A 14804-nucleotide genomic window follows, 5' to 3' on the forward strand; every position below is an offset into this window, starting at 1 on the left:
ACTGACTGAGCCATCGCCCCACCATCTCCCCCAATCCAACTGAGCAACGTTTTCACCCAGCTTCCCAATGAGACAGGTATTTCACAGGACCCAGCCTGAATAAGACCTAGGATGGCCCATCACTCCTACATGTGACGAGCTTCCTGCACCTTCAGAGGTAATGGGACGGAGGAAGCATGGAGCTCCTCACTGCTTTCATCACACAGTGAGGTACAGACTAAGCCCTGAAGCAGATAACTCAAATAAAAAATAAGAACCCAGAGCCTTCTGAAGCAGCAGTACCAGGGAGTGTCACTTAGAAAGTTCACATCCCTCTAAGGCCAGGGCTGGGAATCAATTTACTGATCAGTTGACTCAGAATCCCTTCTTTTCAAGGGAGAAGAACAAAAGGAAATACAGCCATTGACATTAGACAAAGGTCTTGAGCAACAACCCTGGCCCCTCTCCCCAGAAGCCAAGGGGCATGTACATAGGGAACGCTCAGCTTGGCAGAATTTCCCATTCCCTCTCATCTGGCTACATGTCCCCTCTTGGCTTTCCTACTCTCCCACCCAATCTCCCACTCACATCCTATAAGCCAATTAAAAACAGTAGGTGTCAAATTCACCTTTGTGCCAATGTCTTGAATGCTTTCAATCCAATAGTTATGAAACAAGATTGTTTTTAATTGAGGGGTCTGCAAAGAAAATTGAGAAGGAAAGAAATATCTATAAGTCCTGGCACCATAGAGGTACAAGGAAGCCTTTTAAAAAGGTGGGCACAACTCAGCATGGGACTATGGTTATGCTGGATTAGAGTCTCGTCTTTATTCTTCACTGTTTATGAACTGAGAGGAAGTTCCTTAGCCTCTGGAAGTCTTGTTTGCCCAATTGTTTTGCATACCTTTGCCTCCCTTTCTCTGACTTCCCCTCATCTTCAGGATAACAAGTCTTATGATGGCTTTGTTCTGAGCACAAATATATTCATATTTCATATTACATATATTCAATGGAGAGGATTCCGTTCATAGAGGAAGAATGGATCTAACACATTGCTCAAGTTTGCAAAGCCAAGACTGAAAACAAATTCATATTTCTAAAGAACCCCAAATTAGTTAACCAGAATGGAGACCACCTAGGAACCACCTCAGACAACCAAGTCAACATATATGTTCATCACATAATTAAGTAATTAATTAGATACATGAGAGCTGTATGAATCAGGTAAATTATGTGAATCACAATGCATGTTGAGTAGCAAGTAGATCCTTATGCCCTGATAGATATTATTGTTTCTATATACCCAAATACTAGAATGCAGACAAGCAAAAGCATGTATTTCTATGTACACTATAACTATTCTGAAACTGAAAATTTATGTTTCTCAGTTGAGTGCTGGAACTTTCATGAATCAATATCTCCAAGGACTCATAACTGATGAACAGAGGCCAAGAAAAGAGTTGGGAAAATGGCACGCTGCCTAGGCGAAATGAAATGTTAAGAATTTTTGTCTTGGTTACTCTTAATCCTGGATGGGGCTGGGCAATATTTATGAAGTTTGATTTTAAGGAGGAAAATCAAGGCGGAGTTGAGGTCAGTGAAGTTCCCAGTGTAAGAGGAGAGACAAGTAAAGCCAGGCATCTGTCATCTGAGACAGGCTGGGTGATGGCCTGCTAAAGGTCCAACCAAGAGTTCAACTCTCACTACATCCTAAGTCGGAAAGGCCTCCATTAGTCCCTGCATTGCTTATATCCCAGAGTGGGAAAGAAGGGAAGGAGTAGAAATCTCTGGTACACCCTTAACGTGAGTGCCACTACTGCACCAGTGAGCACATCGTGCAGATGGCTTGCTATTTATAGCTTGCAGGGTTTACAGCCACACTCATACCCACACTCCAGAGCAGGCGCCTTTCTCAGGAGTAGTTGGCAACACAAATCAGACTTCATAGTTTTCTTTTTTTCCTGCTTTGTTATCCTTTTTTGGTTGTTGTTGTTGTTGTTGTTGTTGTTGAGAGAGAGAGAGAGAGAGAGAGAGAGAGAGAGAGAGAGAGAGGAGAAGAGAGAGAGAGAAAAAGAGAGAGAGAAAGAGAGAGGGGGGATAAAATTGGATAACTAGGGAAATAGGGGAGGATCTAGGAAGAGTTGGAGGAAAGATTATAATGAAAATATATTGCATGAAATTCTCAAAAAAGTAAATTAAAACATAAACAGAGGGGAAAACAATGACTGTCTAATATGCCTCCTTGCTATAGGTTCCCACTAGAACTAGGAGCAAGTGTGATTCCAGTGACACATTCCCAAATAGGTCACCCCTCACTTCGCTCATGTCCACACTGCCAACCAACATTGTCTTTATGTTCCATAACTCCTTACCGAGTTACATTTCATCTACAACTTGGCTTTCATTCAAATTATTTTTGCAACATTTTAAAATTAAAATATAAATATATCATTTCCCTCCCTCTGTCCTATCCCTCCCTGGATCCCTCTCAAATTCATGATCTCTTGTCCTTAATTATTATAGGTGTGTGTGTGTATATGCATGTGTGTGGATGCATAAATATATAATACAACCTGAGAGCCATTTGGTGTTGCTTATATGTATATAGTTTCAGGATAACCCACTTGGCATTGGGTGACCAGTTAGGGGGCACCCCCCCCCCGAGAACACCAATTCTCCCTTGGAGTTAGCCACCTATATACTGAAAACTCAGCCTCCAAAACACACACGCAAGCACACACATATGTGAGTGTGAGATCGGGGTATTAAAGCCAACATGTTGTGGGTTTTGTTGTTATTGTTTCTGTTTTATGAGACGGTTTCTCTGTGTAGCCTTGGCTGTTGCAGAATTCACTTTGTAGAAACACACTGGCCTTGAACTCACAGACATCTGCCTGCCTCTGCCTCCTGAGTTCTGGGATTAAGGGTGAGTGCTACCACTGCCTGGCTCAAAAGTTGTATTTGAAAGTTGGGACAAGAACATCAAGTATCAACTGCTTGTCAATTACATCAATCAAGAAAAACAGATTTTGCCAAAGTCTTATATAAGCCATTTCTTAGGTTGTAATAGTTCATAGCCCATCAATTTACTAAGTAACAACATCTCAGAGAGACTCAGAGAAGAAAGGCATCAGTGGCCACCACACTTGAAAGAAAGTCATTGTCCAAATGCCATTCAGAATTCTATCTGAGAGACAGGGCACTTGACTCTGTATCCTTGATGACAGCAGTGAACAGAAAGCACAGGCTTAGACGACGTTAGAACGAAGCGTTTGGAATGAGTGGATGGGCAAGAGCCTCTCTCACTCCTGAGACACTGGGGTTTAGAAACCAGAGGTTGTCACCCTCTCTGTCACCAATGAGGTTTTTCTTTCTTAGCATTTCAGTATTTTGGATGAACAAATATCAAATCTACTGCCCCCTACTGTTCACAGTTTGAGACTGAATGAGAAAAAATAAAGTTGTGGTCACCAGGAGGAGATCAAGGACAGGGGAGAGGTTACGATTTATTTCCAAGTTTCCTGTGACAAAAGGCAAATTTTAAAGAGGTGTCAAGTGATTCTCCCAATGCTTTCAGAAGGCAATGGAGGCAGGCATTATATTCTCAAATTATTATTATAATTATTATATTATTATCAAAACATTATACAATATACTAATATACAATATACTAAAGGTCACGTCAACCAGGAGGTACAAATTCTCAGTTCTGAGTTTCTGGAAAACGGATTTTATAGCAGACATCTCTCTGGATCTGTTGAATCCTACACTACTCCACCACCATGTTTTTGTGGTGACAGGGACCAACTAAATGCTTGCTAGGCAAGTGCTCTGTCACTGACCAAATCACTAGCCCTAATTTAATTTAATAATTGTCTCACAAAAGCTGACATTGGGGTTATATTTCTGGAAGGAAGAAAAGGAGGAAGAAAGGGAAGGAAAGAAGAAAGGTAGACCCTGGGAGGGCAGGGAGAAACAACAGGCCAACTATGTGTGGCTGCATCAGATCACTGGGAAAGAGGTGTCATGGCAATGAATGAATGGGAACACACACACACACACACACACACACACACACACACAGAGAGAGAGAGAGAGAGAGAGAGAGAGAGAGAGAGAGAGAGAGAGGGAGAGAGAGAGGCAAGCAGACCTATTATTTTCTCTTTTCCCATAGCCCAGAGGCTGAAACCACCCAGATGGTGGCACCAGTTTCACCCTGGAACTTTTGAGGAGTCATCCAGCAGGTGAAACAGAGCTCAGAGGCCCAGCCTGGGCAGAGAGGACAACATCAGTACAGGAAAGGAAGAAAGGAGAAGACCAGAGACCCTAAAGTACCCCACAGCTCCCTCAGCTTCTGAGGCAGGGGCCCTTTTTAAGGGGACCTAGTCCAACTAACACTGGCTGATTTTCCTTAAACCATCTTTTAGGTGCATCCAGTGCAGTAGTCCTAGGCAATAGACTTTATTATATTAACTCCATCAACAGGGTGTGCAGTCCCTTTGAATAGAAGAGTTGGCTTCAGCAGTGACTGGAACCACGTCTTTTCTGCAGTTTTACCTCCCAACAGTGAATACCTGACCTTTTCAGTGGTTTGTTTTCTGCAGCAATGGTTATGATGCTCATGTCAGTGAAGGAACAAGACTAAGAGCTAGCATTTGCCAGGCCATTTACAGTATGGCTGACCCAGCTCTGGGGGCTTCTTATAGGTCACCTCACTGAAGGCTACGCACAGATCTCACGCCTCTCCTTATTCCACAGAAATGGGTACTCTAAGAGATATCCAAGTCTCTCCAGATCTCAGGCTCCAAGCCTGCCTAAAAATTATCTCATATCATTTAACCTCTGAGTTCTTTCCCTTCTCCTTCCACTTCTATAAAGCATTGTCTTTCCCATATTGTTAACTCTCCCCACTACACCCCAACCCACACATATTGCATGGGGGAAGTCTTTACAAAAATAACCGTACTGGTCAAAGAGGCTCTCTTTTGCTCATTGCTCTGTAACATGTTAAAGAACACAATGTTTGATGAAGCCACTGTGCTTAAATTCTCACGTTAGAAAAGTCCCAAGGGGAAAGAGCATTTGATGGAAAGGAAAAACCTCTACAAGGACCCCCAAGAGGCACTAAAACCCCAATTTTCAGAACATGGTGATTTTTATCGAAGTTGTAACTTACTCTTGAGCTCCATCTTGATCATCTGTGGAAGTCATCAGCTGTCTCCTAGGGGGCAGGATGAGAGCAGCCAATGTGGCCTCTAGCAAGAAAACAAGCCTGCTTCCTCTATTAAAGCCTTACTGAGATGGGTTAAAACTGCCTTCAGGAAGAGATACATAGCAAAGCAACGTACATTGCAGGCCTCTTATATGTGGTACCCATGCCTCTATATTCAAGTCATATGAAAGCCCTCCCTTACCCATGATTCCACACATGTTCACAGTGTAAGTAGACCTCTAGCTTTGGGGAAGCAATCTATAAGTCTAGGTAATTCCCCAGCCACTCTGGAGGATGTCGCCACATCTGGCATATATATTTCTCGTCCTATACATCTGGCATATGTATTTCTAGATCACAGCCCGGTATAAGATCACACAGCAAATGACAAGGAGATTAAAATCAGAACTTCAGCTCCAAACCTCCATGGCGGATCAACGGTGCTATGATTGGTTCTGGGGAAATCAAAAGCTAGTGAGAGGAACTAACTGTGCAGACAGGCCAGTAGGGAACAAACACAGCCATGTGTGTTACAGCAGGCTAGGCAGTCAGATTCCGAAGCTCTGTCACCATTGCGAAGCCAAGGGGACTAGCTAAAATTAAACCTCAATAATTTGAGAGCCATTTCTTTATCTGGAAGAGTTGGCGAAGTGTGCATGCCTCAGCACCTCTGATGTTTCGGATGTGTGCCGGAATGAGAGCATCAGTAAGGGAAGGGATGCTAGCAGTATTTGCTCTTTAACCCCCACCCCCACCCCCACTGTTGTTGTTATTAAAAAAGAGTCACTTTTAGAGATATACTGTTTCTTAAGCACTAAGATTTGAGGATGCCTATTGTATACCTGTGCCAAGTCACTTTGCCATTTGAACTTTCTAATCAGCAAAGGAAAGACAAAAGTGCTAGACCACCAAAGCCACATACGTCCTGGCCTTAGAGATAATATTTTCTTCAACCCAGAGACTACTAAACACATTCCTGCTTGCTTTGGGAATTAACAAAATTTCTTACCCACCTCCTAGAGGATGAGCCGCGAAGCTTTAGAAGAAGCCGCCACCGAGTCTTGATCTGGTCAGTTGCCCCAGTTCACTTTCCCCCTGGAGCTGGTACCAGAAAATGCAAGCAGGACCCCAGGCAGCCCAAACATCTCCTTTACAGAGTCTCTGCGAATCTGAGCCCTTCCGGAGGCAGGCAGCAGGCTCAAACCCAAACCGGTCTTCTTTTGCATTCCCTCCGAGAGAACGCCCTCCCTGAAAGCAGACCCTGCTAGAGATCCACCAAGCCAGAGAGTGCGACTTGTGCCCTTGTTCTAGGCCTGCCTGAGTCCTGGAATTGTCTTCTCAAGAACCCTTCTCCTCTAAACTCGCCGACTTCACGATTATCTGAAGGAAGTCACAGACCCCAGTCTCTGCGTCATCAGCTGATCCTGAGCCAGACCTGGGAGACCAGTCAGCTGCTCACAAAGCCCGGGCCACTGAACCAGGAAATGTGCAGCTCATCCAAAAAATAATAATAACTGTCACGGAGCGCCTGGCAGAGCTGGAGAAGTCGCTGTTCGCAGTTCCAATGCCTGCATCCTCCGCATGCTAATGAGGCTGTGATGTCAGCAAGTCAGTCACAGCATCTGGACGTCCCAGTCTGGCCGCCCAGGGTTGAGATTTATTTACATGTAAATTAGCCTCGCCTTCCAAATCAATAATCCCTAAACCAAAGTGTTGGGGGGCAGCGGCGGGGGGGGGGGGGATGGAGGAAGTGGGGATTGGGGGTGGTGGTGGGGTGGTGGGAGAACCTTTGCTAATGCAAAGGCTCAGCTCTGTAGCCTCCAAAGGAGCAGAGAAGAAGGGGAAAAAAAATCACATCTCAGAGAGGCTTGAAAGACACATGGCTGTTCGCCCCCACCTTCTTTTTAAAAGCAACATACCAGAGATCTTAGCTGGGCACAGTTATAGTCTGGGTGCCTGGTTCAGACCAGAAACTGTACCAGCCCTACAGCCAGAACTAGATCAATCTCTCTCCCTCCTCACTCACTTCCCCTGCTCCTTCCCTCCTTCCTTCCAGTCTGTCTGTCTGTGTCTCTGTCTCTTTCTCTCCCCTTCCTCTTCCTCCTCCTTCCCCTTCTCCTCCCTTTCTCTCTTCACTCCCCTTCTCCTCTCTTCTCTCTCCCTCCTTCCTTCCCTCCCACCTTCCCTACTCTCTTCTCTCTCGCTATGCTCTCTCTCTCTTTTCAAATGCTGTACTTTTCTTTTCCCTTCAATGTTCATTCTAGGGTGTCAGCTGTTTGCTGCTCCAGATCAAGTCACCTTTGGGATTATATGAACCCCAGAATAAAATGCATTCCCACTAGCTTGGGCTGTGAATAGCTTGGGCTGTGAATAGGTCACATATAACTCCTGACTCCTTAACTTTAATTTCAAGTGAGCACAGGAGATAACATTGTCACAAACCTGGCAGAAGAGTCTGAGGACCCTCAGGCACTTAGACAGCACTGTCCCCTTGGCTTCTATTCTACGGTCAGAAATCAGGCAGAGTGGGGACAGGCTTTTCCCCATGAGCCCCTGGGATTTCAGCCAGCCAGAACCTCACTGCTGGGTCTTAGAAGGAACGGCTTTAAATACCTTGAGCTCTCTATATTCCTGTACCAAAAGAAGCTGTTCAAATAATCAGAAGCAATTAAGGAAAAACAAAACAAACAAACAAACAAAAGTCTGGAGTTAAAACATGAGGGTTTAGATTCTGCCTTTAGTTCCTGATAGCTAAGTGATCTTAGACAAATAATTTAACCTGTGAGGTCTTCAGACCTAATGTGTACCATTCTCTCATCAGATAAGCATTTGTGTGCATGTGTGTGCTTGTGTGTGATTGTGAGGGGGTGAGTGCATATATGTATGCACGTGGAGATCAGAGAATAGGCTTTGGCGCCGTTCCTCAGGTGTTTTTTTGGCCTGACACCAAGTAGACTAGCCTGGCTTGTTAGGGAGTCTTCTGGTCCATCTGTCCCTGCCTTCCCAGTACAAGGATGGCAAGCTGGAGCCTCCAGGCCTGACTTTTCTTTCATGGGTTCTGGAGCTGGGGTTTAGGTCCTCATGCCTGAAGGCAAGGCTATAGAGACTGGGCACTTTCATAGCCTCTGCACTCACTGAGTTTATGTACCAACGAGCGATAATAGCAGTACAAACGTGAACTACTCAACTATGGCGACAGTGAGCAAAATGCCATTCAGTCTAATAAATAATGATAATTTTTGGGCTTTTCAATGAAAAATTTACCTAGATGTTTAATCTATCAGGGTTGTCGAGTTTTTCTGAGTGTTTTTCTCCATTGTCATATCCTATTGTGCTAAAGTAATTTTCTTTCCATGTTCCCGGTTAGTCCCCAGGCCAGGTAAACAATAGGTACAAAACAGCAGTCTGGACCCTGAGCCTCAGACAATGAAAAACTACAGGCAAGGGCTGTGGTGTGTGTGTGTGTGTGTGTGTGTGTGTGTGTGTGTGTGTGTGTGTGTATGCCTGTGAGAGGGAGGGGGCTGTCAGCTGCAGAGGCTGAGGGAGGCCCAGTCCATCAGGCACTGAGGTCCCTGAGGACAAAGCAGCCAGTGCAGCTTCTCACCCCCACCCCACCTCTGCCAGAGAGCCCACTGTGATGAGACCTGCCCTTTCAGCTGGAGCTTCTGAAGCTTCAAATGACTTTCTTTGTTGGATGGTGAGAAGGTAAATTATGTCTTTTGTTATGCATAATTGTATTAATAATGCTTAATCATTTCTTCCAGAAGGTTTTTTTCTCCCTGGTTCACAGAAGACCTTTATGATTAACAACATGGGACTTGGAATAACTTTTTACCCAGAGAAATGGAATATGAGACATACTCTGTTTTAGGTCCCCACTGCACAGAACTACAAGCATGCCCGCCCTCATTATTTTTCAAGAGGTCACTTAATAAAATAATTTAGAGCCACCAATGGCCTAGTAGAAGTGGTGACATCCAACTTCAGAGTGGCCATGGTCAAGTCTTTTCAACTTGCTTATGGCCCAGTTTTGTCAGATGAAGAGGGCACGCCACACTCTGACCTTCTTGGCATTACTGCCTGAAGATCATGAGATGTGATTCACAAGTGATTGACAATGGGGAAGAGAATTAGAATGGAGAAAATGACTTGAGTCTCATCTTCAGCTAGAACAGATTTAAGACAAGGCTACAGATTTCATAAGAATTGGTACTATAGCATGGGATTCATAACATGGTACAGAACTGGTAACACAGTATGGAGCTCAGAATGGATGATCTGGGGTCCATTTCTCTGATTTGGAGCCTGAGGCTCTCTTGCTGCTAGTGATGAAACTCTGGGTGGGCCATGCATATGCTAGGTAAGTCCTCCATCACTAAATAATACTGACCTAGCTTCACAGAGCTGTTGGGGGACTATCTGCTTAACTGATTGATTTCAAGGGTTAAAAGGAAGACTTTAAAATCACTCCCACTCCTAAGGGTATACCCTCAAATTTCCACCTAATGTGGATAAGCCCTATTCCATATACTCTAACACAAACACCTTCGACTCCTAAAAATGTAGGCAAAGAAAGCATAAAACAAAACAAAAGCAAAACAACAACAAAAACAAAACAACTCCAAACTGATCAATACCAAGAGGGAGACATTTCTGTTTCTGAAATTGTATATTGGGTCAAACCAAAGATTCTCCTTCACACACAGGGAGGTGGCCCCTAGTAAAGCAAAGAGTTGAAATGTAAGTTTACATGCTTCTGAAATACCCGACCAGCCAAGCATCGTAGCTACCTAACGGTAGCACCCTCAGAGTGGCAGTGTTTCTTCTTGTGACCACGAGGCTGCCCCAGAACTGGAGCTCACTGCCACATCCAGCATCCCAAGAAAGTACCAAAGCATCCATCACTGTCTTTGGAAAAGGCTGACAGTCAAAATTCAAAGTTAAGGCTTTTTAGGAATTTGAAGAAGCATCCACTCCCCTATGCTAGTGTCTACCTGCATAATTCTGGAACGTGGGCTTCATCTACTCATTATCTTGTGGGAAGCAAACATTACACAAGCTGCTGGGGACGCTAGAGTCACCAACACAGAAATGGGTCCAGCCATCAAGAGTTTTGTAATGAAAAGGGAAGACAATGAAATAAGCCATTAGAGTGGGATATAATGTGTGTTTTGAGAGGACCTATGTGGTCCATAGGAAATCTAGATATCATTATCATTCAAGGGGTGTTCCAAAGCTCAGTGTACGGAGGAAGCAGGATATCTATGAATCAGGAATGCATAGATTGTTAAAGTAATGGTCTACACGTAGATTAATTCCTTATGATGTTGCTCTTTATTCCAGAGACAATTCTGTTGAGTTTTTGAAAATACTTTTTACATATTCAGCAAGATAATGCAAGAACTACTGGGAAAGTTCGGAGGCCTGGTATATGGATGAGCTTGTACTGTGTGGATTGTGCTTCTAAAAACAGAGGACAACCTGATGAGTAGACACACATGGGCAGAGTAGAGCAGAGCGGGCAATATGTGTACAAGGCATGCGAACCCATCAAGAACCCATTAAAGGCCAGTAAAACAGATGCAGATGCTGACATTGAGAACTTTGTATTTAACCGGGAAGATGGAAAACGATAGAAGTGACAATGCCACAGAGGAAAGGGGAAAGGCAAGTGAAACTGTGTTGAACCAGAGAAAAAGGACCAGGGAAACTGTCTGCACTTCAGGTCAAAGCAATTCTTGCTTTTTTTTTTGGAAACAATTTTCTATGAGGAAGGCATATCCTAAACATGATATGATATTTAGAAGCTATAAATAGAAAAAATTTCTGGTGAAATTGCCAAGGTCAAATTTTAATATCTAGGCAGGAGGGAAAGCAGTAGCAGTAGAAAAGATAGGCATTAATAAAAAAAAAACAACAGAGAATTAAAAACCTTGGCAACATGGGTGTGGGATACAGGGCAGCACTAGGATAACAATCGCAGGTAATAAAGAGACCGTTCCATGGACTGGGAGAGCAAATCATCCTGGACTCCAGCAGGCACTGCTTAGAATTGAATTAGAGAATTACAAGGGAAGGCTATGTGAGTCTGGTTAGCTGGATAGCATAGAGAAAAAGAAGGTTAGTGGCGGCAAGGACCATGACAGCCTAGAAGGTCTTAGGAGGAAGGGTGTAGTGAACAAGTTTTAATCTCCATCCCCATAGATACTGAATACCTATGGGATGAGTGGAATGAAGGATGAACTTTAAATGAACCTAAGGAAGCTTCTGAGCACTGAGGTAAGAGCTGGTATGGATCAGTTATATGATGGTATTTTCATTTTTTGGAGAAATTAAAAAAGATAAAGACCATCATAGCTGGTTAAGGTCAGGACCTTCCATGAAATCCTAGTTACTACTAAGAGACATTACAAAACCTTCAAACCACACATCCAATAAGAATCATTTAACTTTTTTTTTTCAAGTGTGCACTCTGCATGTGTGTGCATATACGCACTCCTGTGGATACGTAGTTTAAAATAATGGAGGGTTTCTGACAATCAGACATCAATGGGGGTGGGGAAGGTAACAAGGAACTGTCACATCAATAGGGACAGACCCAATGACAGCATATCAGACAATGTCAGATTTCTGTGGTTTAACCCAAGTAGCATTGAGTTCTCAGTCAGGCATGACTGATGGGGGACAGTGGGGGACAGGCAGGGAACATAGGCTTTGTAGATATCCTCCCTCCAAGCTGTGACTCAAAGATTTATCCTAGTTCCCTGGTGTGTCTCTGATTTCAAACCTGTAATTTCCAAGTTCCAACAACGCAAGCAATGAGACATGAATAGGCTTCCATGTGATTCATCCTGAAGATGAATAATATCGCTTTGATTGATCAAGCCAGTTCTATGACGTCATTCAACTGCAAGGAGGCTGACAAGTGTGTGTGTACCAAAAACCAGGAAACGTAGACCATAAACACATCTGTAAGGCATGTCACAGGTCAGCTTTAACTTTTGCTGTATAAAGACACTTAAAAGGCACAATCTATTAAAATTAGGATGCCATAGAACAATGGAAGTTTAGCATGCGAAAACAACCCGTATTCGTTGGGTAGTCCCAAACAGCACGTGATCCAGAGAAGACAATGAAAATATATATTCTGACTTTTAATTATCACTCAAGCAACAGTCTCTACACCAAGCTACCTTTCAAGGGACTCATGTTTAAAATGTGCAGCATCTCTGTTGTGGAGGCAGAGGCAGAAGGCATTCACAGTGATGGAGTTAGCTTCCCAGAAGGAAGTGTTCAGGAGAGATGTCCTCAATGGCTTCTGACCACTTTCCCAATGGAAATTCAGTGTCTTACGCAAGAGCCCCAAAACATGATCTGGATGGAATCTAGCTCTTCTGTCTCCCGAGTGCATGTTTGTGGTGCTGACAGCCTATCCTATATGCACCTTTCACCTTTGTTCCCAGCACTTGGGAGGTAGAAGCAGGAGGATCTCTGAGTTTGAGACCAGCCTGGTCTACAAAATGAGTTCTAGGAAAGCCAAGGTTATACAATGTCAAAGTCGGGAGGCGGGGGTGAGGTGGATAAAACCACAATATATAAATGTTTGTAGACTACTTGTCAAGCTGTATAGTTTTCAAAGAAATTCACAAAAAGTATTGTTGCTACAACACATGATGACATCGTTCATGATAGACACAAGAAGGCCTTCCTAGGCCTTTACTTTGTCCGTGTATGAAAAACCCCTATTATGAATCCTCCACAGATCACTGATAATTTTAGATCTCATGAAAAGCCATCTGCCGCATTTTAAATTTAGAAAAACAATATCCTGTATTTTTCTTATCATCTTAAGAATTGCCACATTTCATATACTTTAATTAGCCTTGATTCCAATAATGAAACGCATACAATTTTAACATCAGCTTTTATCCGATTTTAATTATATTAATTAAAATATGAGATATGGACAAGCTATACTGTACATATCAAAATAAAAGGCTACTAAACCCTATGCTTACTCACACCAAAAAGTTAAAAATTATGTCAACGGTTTAAACAGGCTTACTTCTGCATGCTTTCATTAACATATCATTAAATTGACATGACATGCTAATAATTAAATAGGTTTTTAATTAAGGAAAGAAAAAAGGTAGCTGCATTTATTCTGGCAGCTGTTTGAATTACTGGTTCCATCAACTGAACTAGAAATTCAGGCTTCTACTGTACAGAATAGGCCACTCACTGTAGAGGATGCTTACACCTCTGAAGGCACCCACACCTTCCAAGGGCAGCTACACTTTGGGGCCAGCTGTGGTATTCCTGCTGGGGTCCAGCTACAATTCCCTATCCCTAGCTTTCTCCCTCTCAGGGTGTCGATGTCCCTGTGCAATGGGCAGGAAGAAGGAAGGAGAGTCCAGAATGGGTGAGGGTCTGCATGATTCCGGTTCAGCTGAGAGTTAGTGCTAAGGAGGTGGGGGTGGGGACAAGAGAGAAAAGGTGGTGTTACAACTCTGCTAGACAAAGGCCTTCTCTCACGATTTTCAATGAAACAGCTCCCTTAGCCAGTCTTAGCCTGTACACATACCTTTATTTGGAATGGGTTGGCATACATACACTTTATTCTGGGTGAACCGGGGTTATATATGGACCTTGGGGAGTGGGGAGGAGTTTTCAGGGTAAATGAAAATCATTGGTTAGAGTTTAAAATTCTGTGAATACCTTATTTGTATGGAGAGGCATTCCAGGAACCCCAGGTACTTGCTGGGTAGATTCTTATTGGGAAAAGAGGACGTTCTCCATTTTGCACAGAGCTTAGAGAAGCTATCCCATCATGGTAGACTTAGACCTTAATTAGTTGGGTTTCCCCACAGAGGCACTTCTCTTGAGAGAACTGTGGTAAAATATAAAGTACCCTAGAAGAAAGACCCAAAAAAACTATCTGCCTCACAAAGTAGTGAATAGACAGCAAAGATCTTCCCTGGACAAATTATCCTGGGAGAGAAAAACATCACAGATGGACAACGTGACATGGTTTTTCACAGGGAACAAGAAGAAGCCAAGTGCCAGGTGCTCTATGCAGAAGATGTCACTTAGTCCTCATCTAATAATGTAACTTTTATCACCATGAACCATTCAGACCTACTAATAGAACAAGGATCCATAACTGAGATCTACTCCTGGGTCATTACAGCAGCTATGGTCCTTCCTTTAATTCAAGCCTCACAGCATTCAAAGTCCAGGTGTTATTATCTTACTCAGAGCATAATATAGTGAAAATGATTTAAGAAAAACACAGAGCACAGACTGTTCTCTGTTCCTTTAACTGGTGGATTGCTTTATACAAAGAAAGAACACATGGGGTTTACCTCAGAGGCTCTTTCCTTTAGAGTTCTTATTCTATGGCATCGTCTTTCATTCTTTCATTCTTCGTGGTGGTGATACTCCCTTAATAACGATGGGAGTGGTTGAAGGAGAATGACTCCCTAGGCTCTAATATCTGAATACTCAGTCCTCGGCTGGTGGAACTGCTGAGGAGGATTAAGAGGAGAATCACAGAGGGTAGGCTTTGAGTTTTCAAAAGCCCATGCTACTCCCAGTTAGCTCTCTCTTTCTCA

General features: G+C 43.3%; 1 protein-coding gene across 5 annotated transcripts in view; it reads right to left on the reverse strand.

The window, feature by feature from the left end:
- Prickle2 (prickle planar cell polarity protein 2) overlaps positions 1-14804 on the reverse strand; it is a 345167-nt gene that overhangs the window by 114038 nt on the left and 216325 nt on the right. The window contains 1 exon segment of one of the 5 annotated variants that reach the window (NM_001415881.2): positions 6204-6771. The gene's annotated coding sequence lies outside the window, so the exon portion shown is untranslated. 5 annotated transcript variants of the gene reach the window in all.

Source organism: Rattus norvegicus, chromosome 4 (assembly GCF_021556685.1).
Source record: "Rattus norvegicus strain SHRSP/BbbUtx chromosome 4, alternate assembly SHRSP_T2T, whole genome shotgun sequence".
Lineage (NCBI taxonomy): Eukaryota > Metazoa > Chordata > Mammalia > Rodentia > Muridae > Rattus > Rattus norvegicus.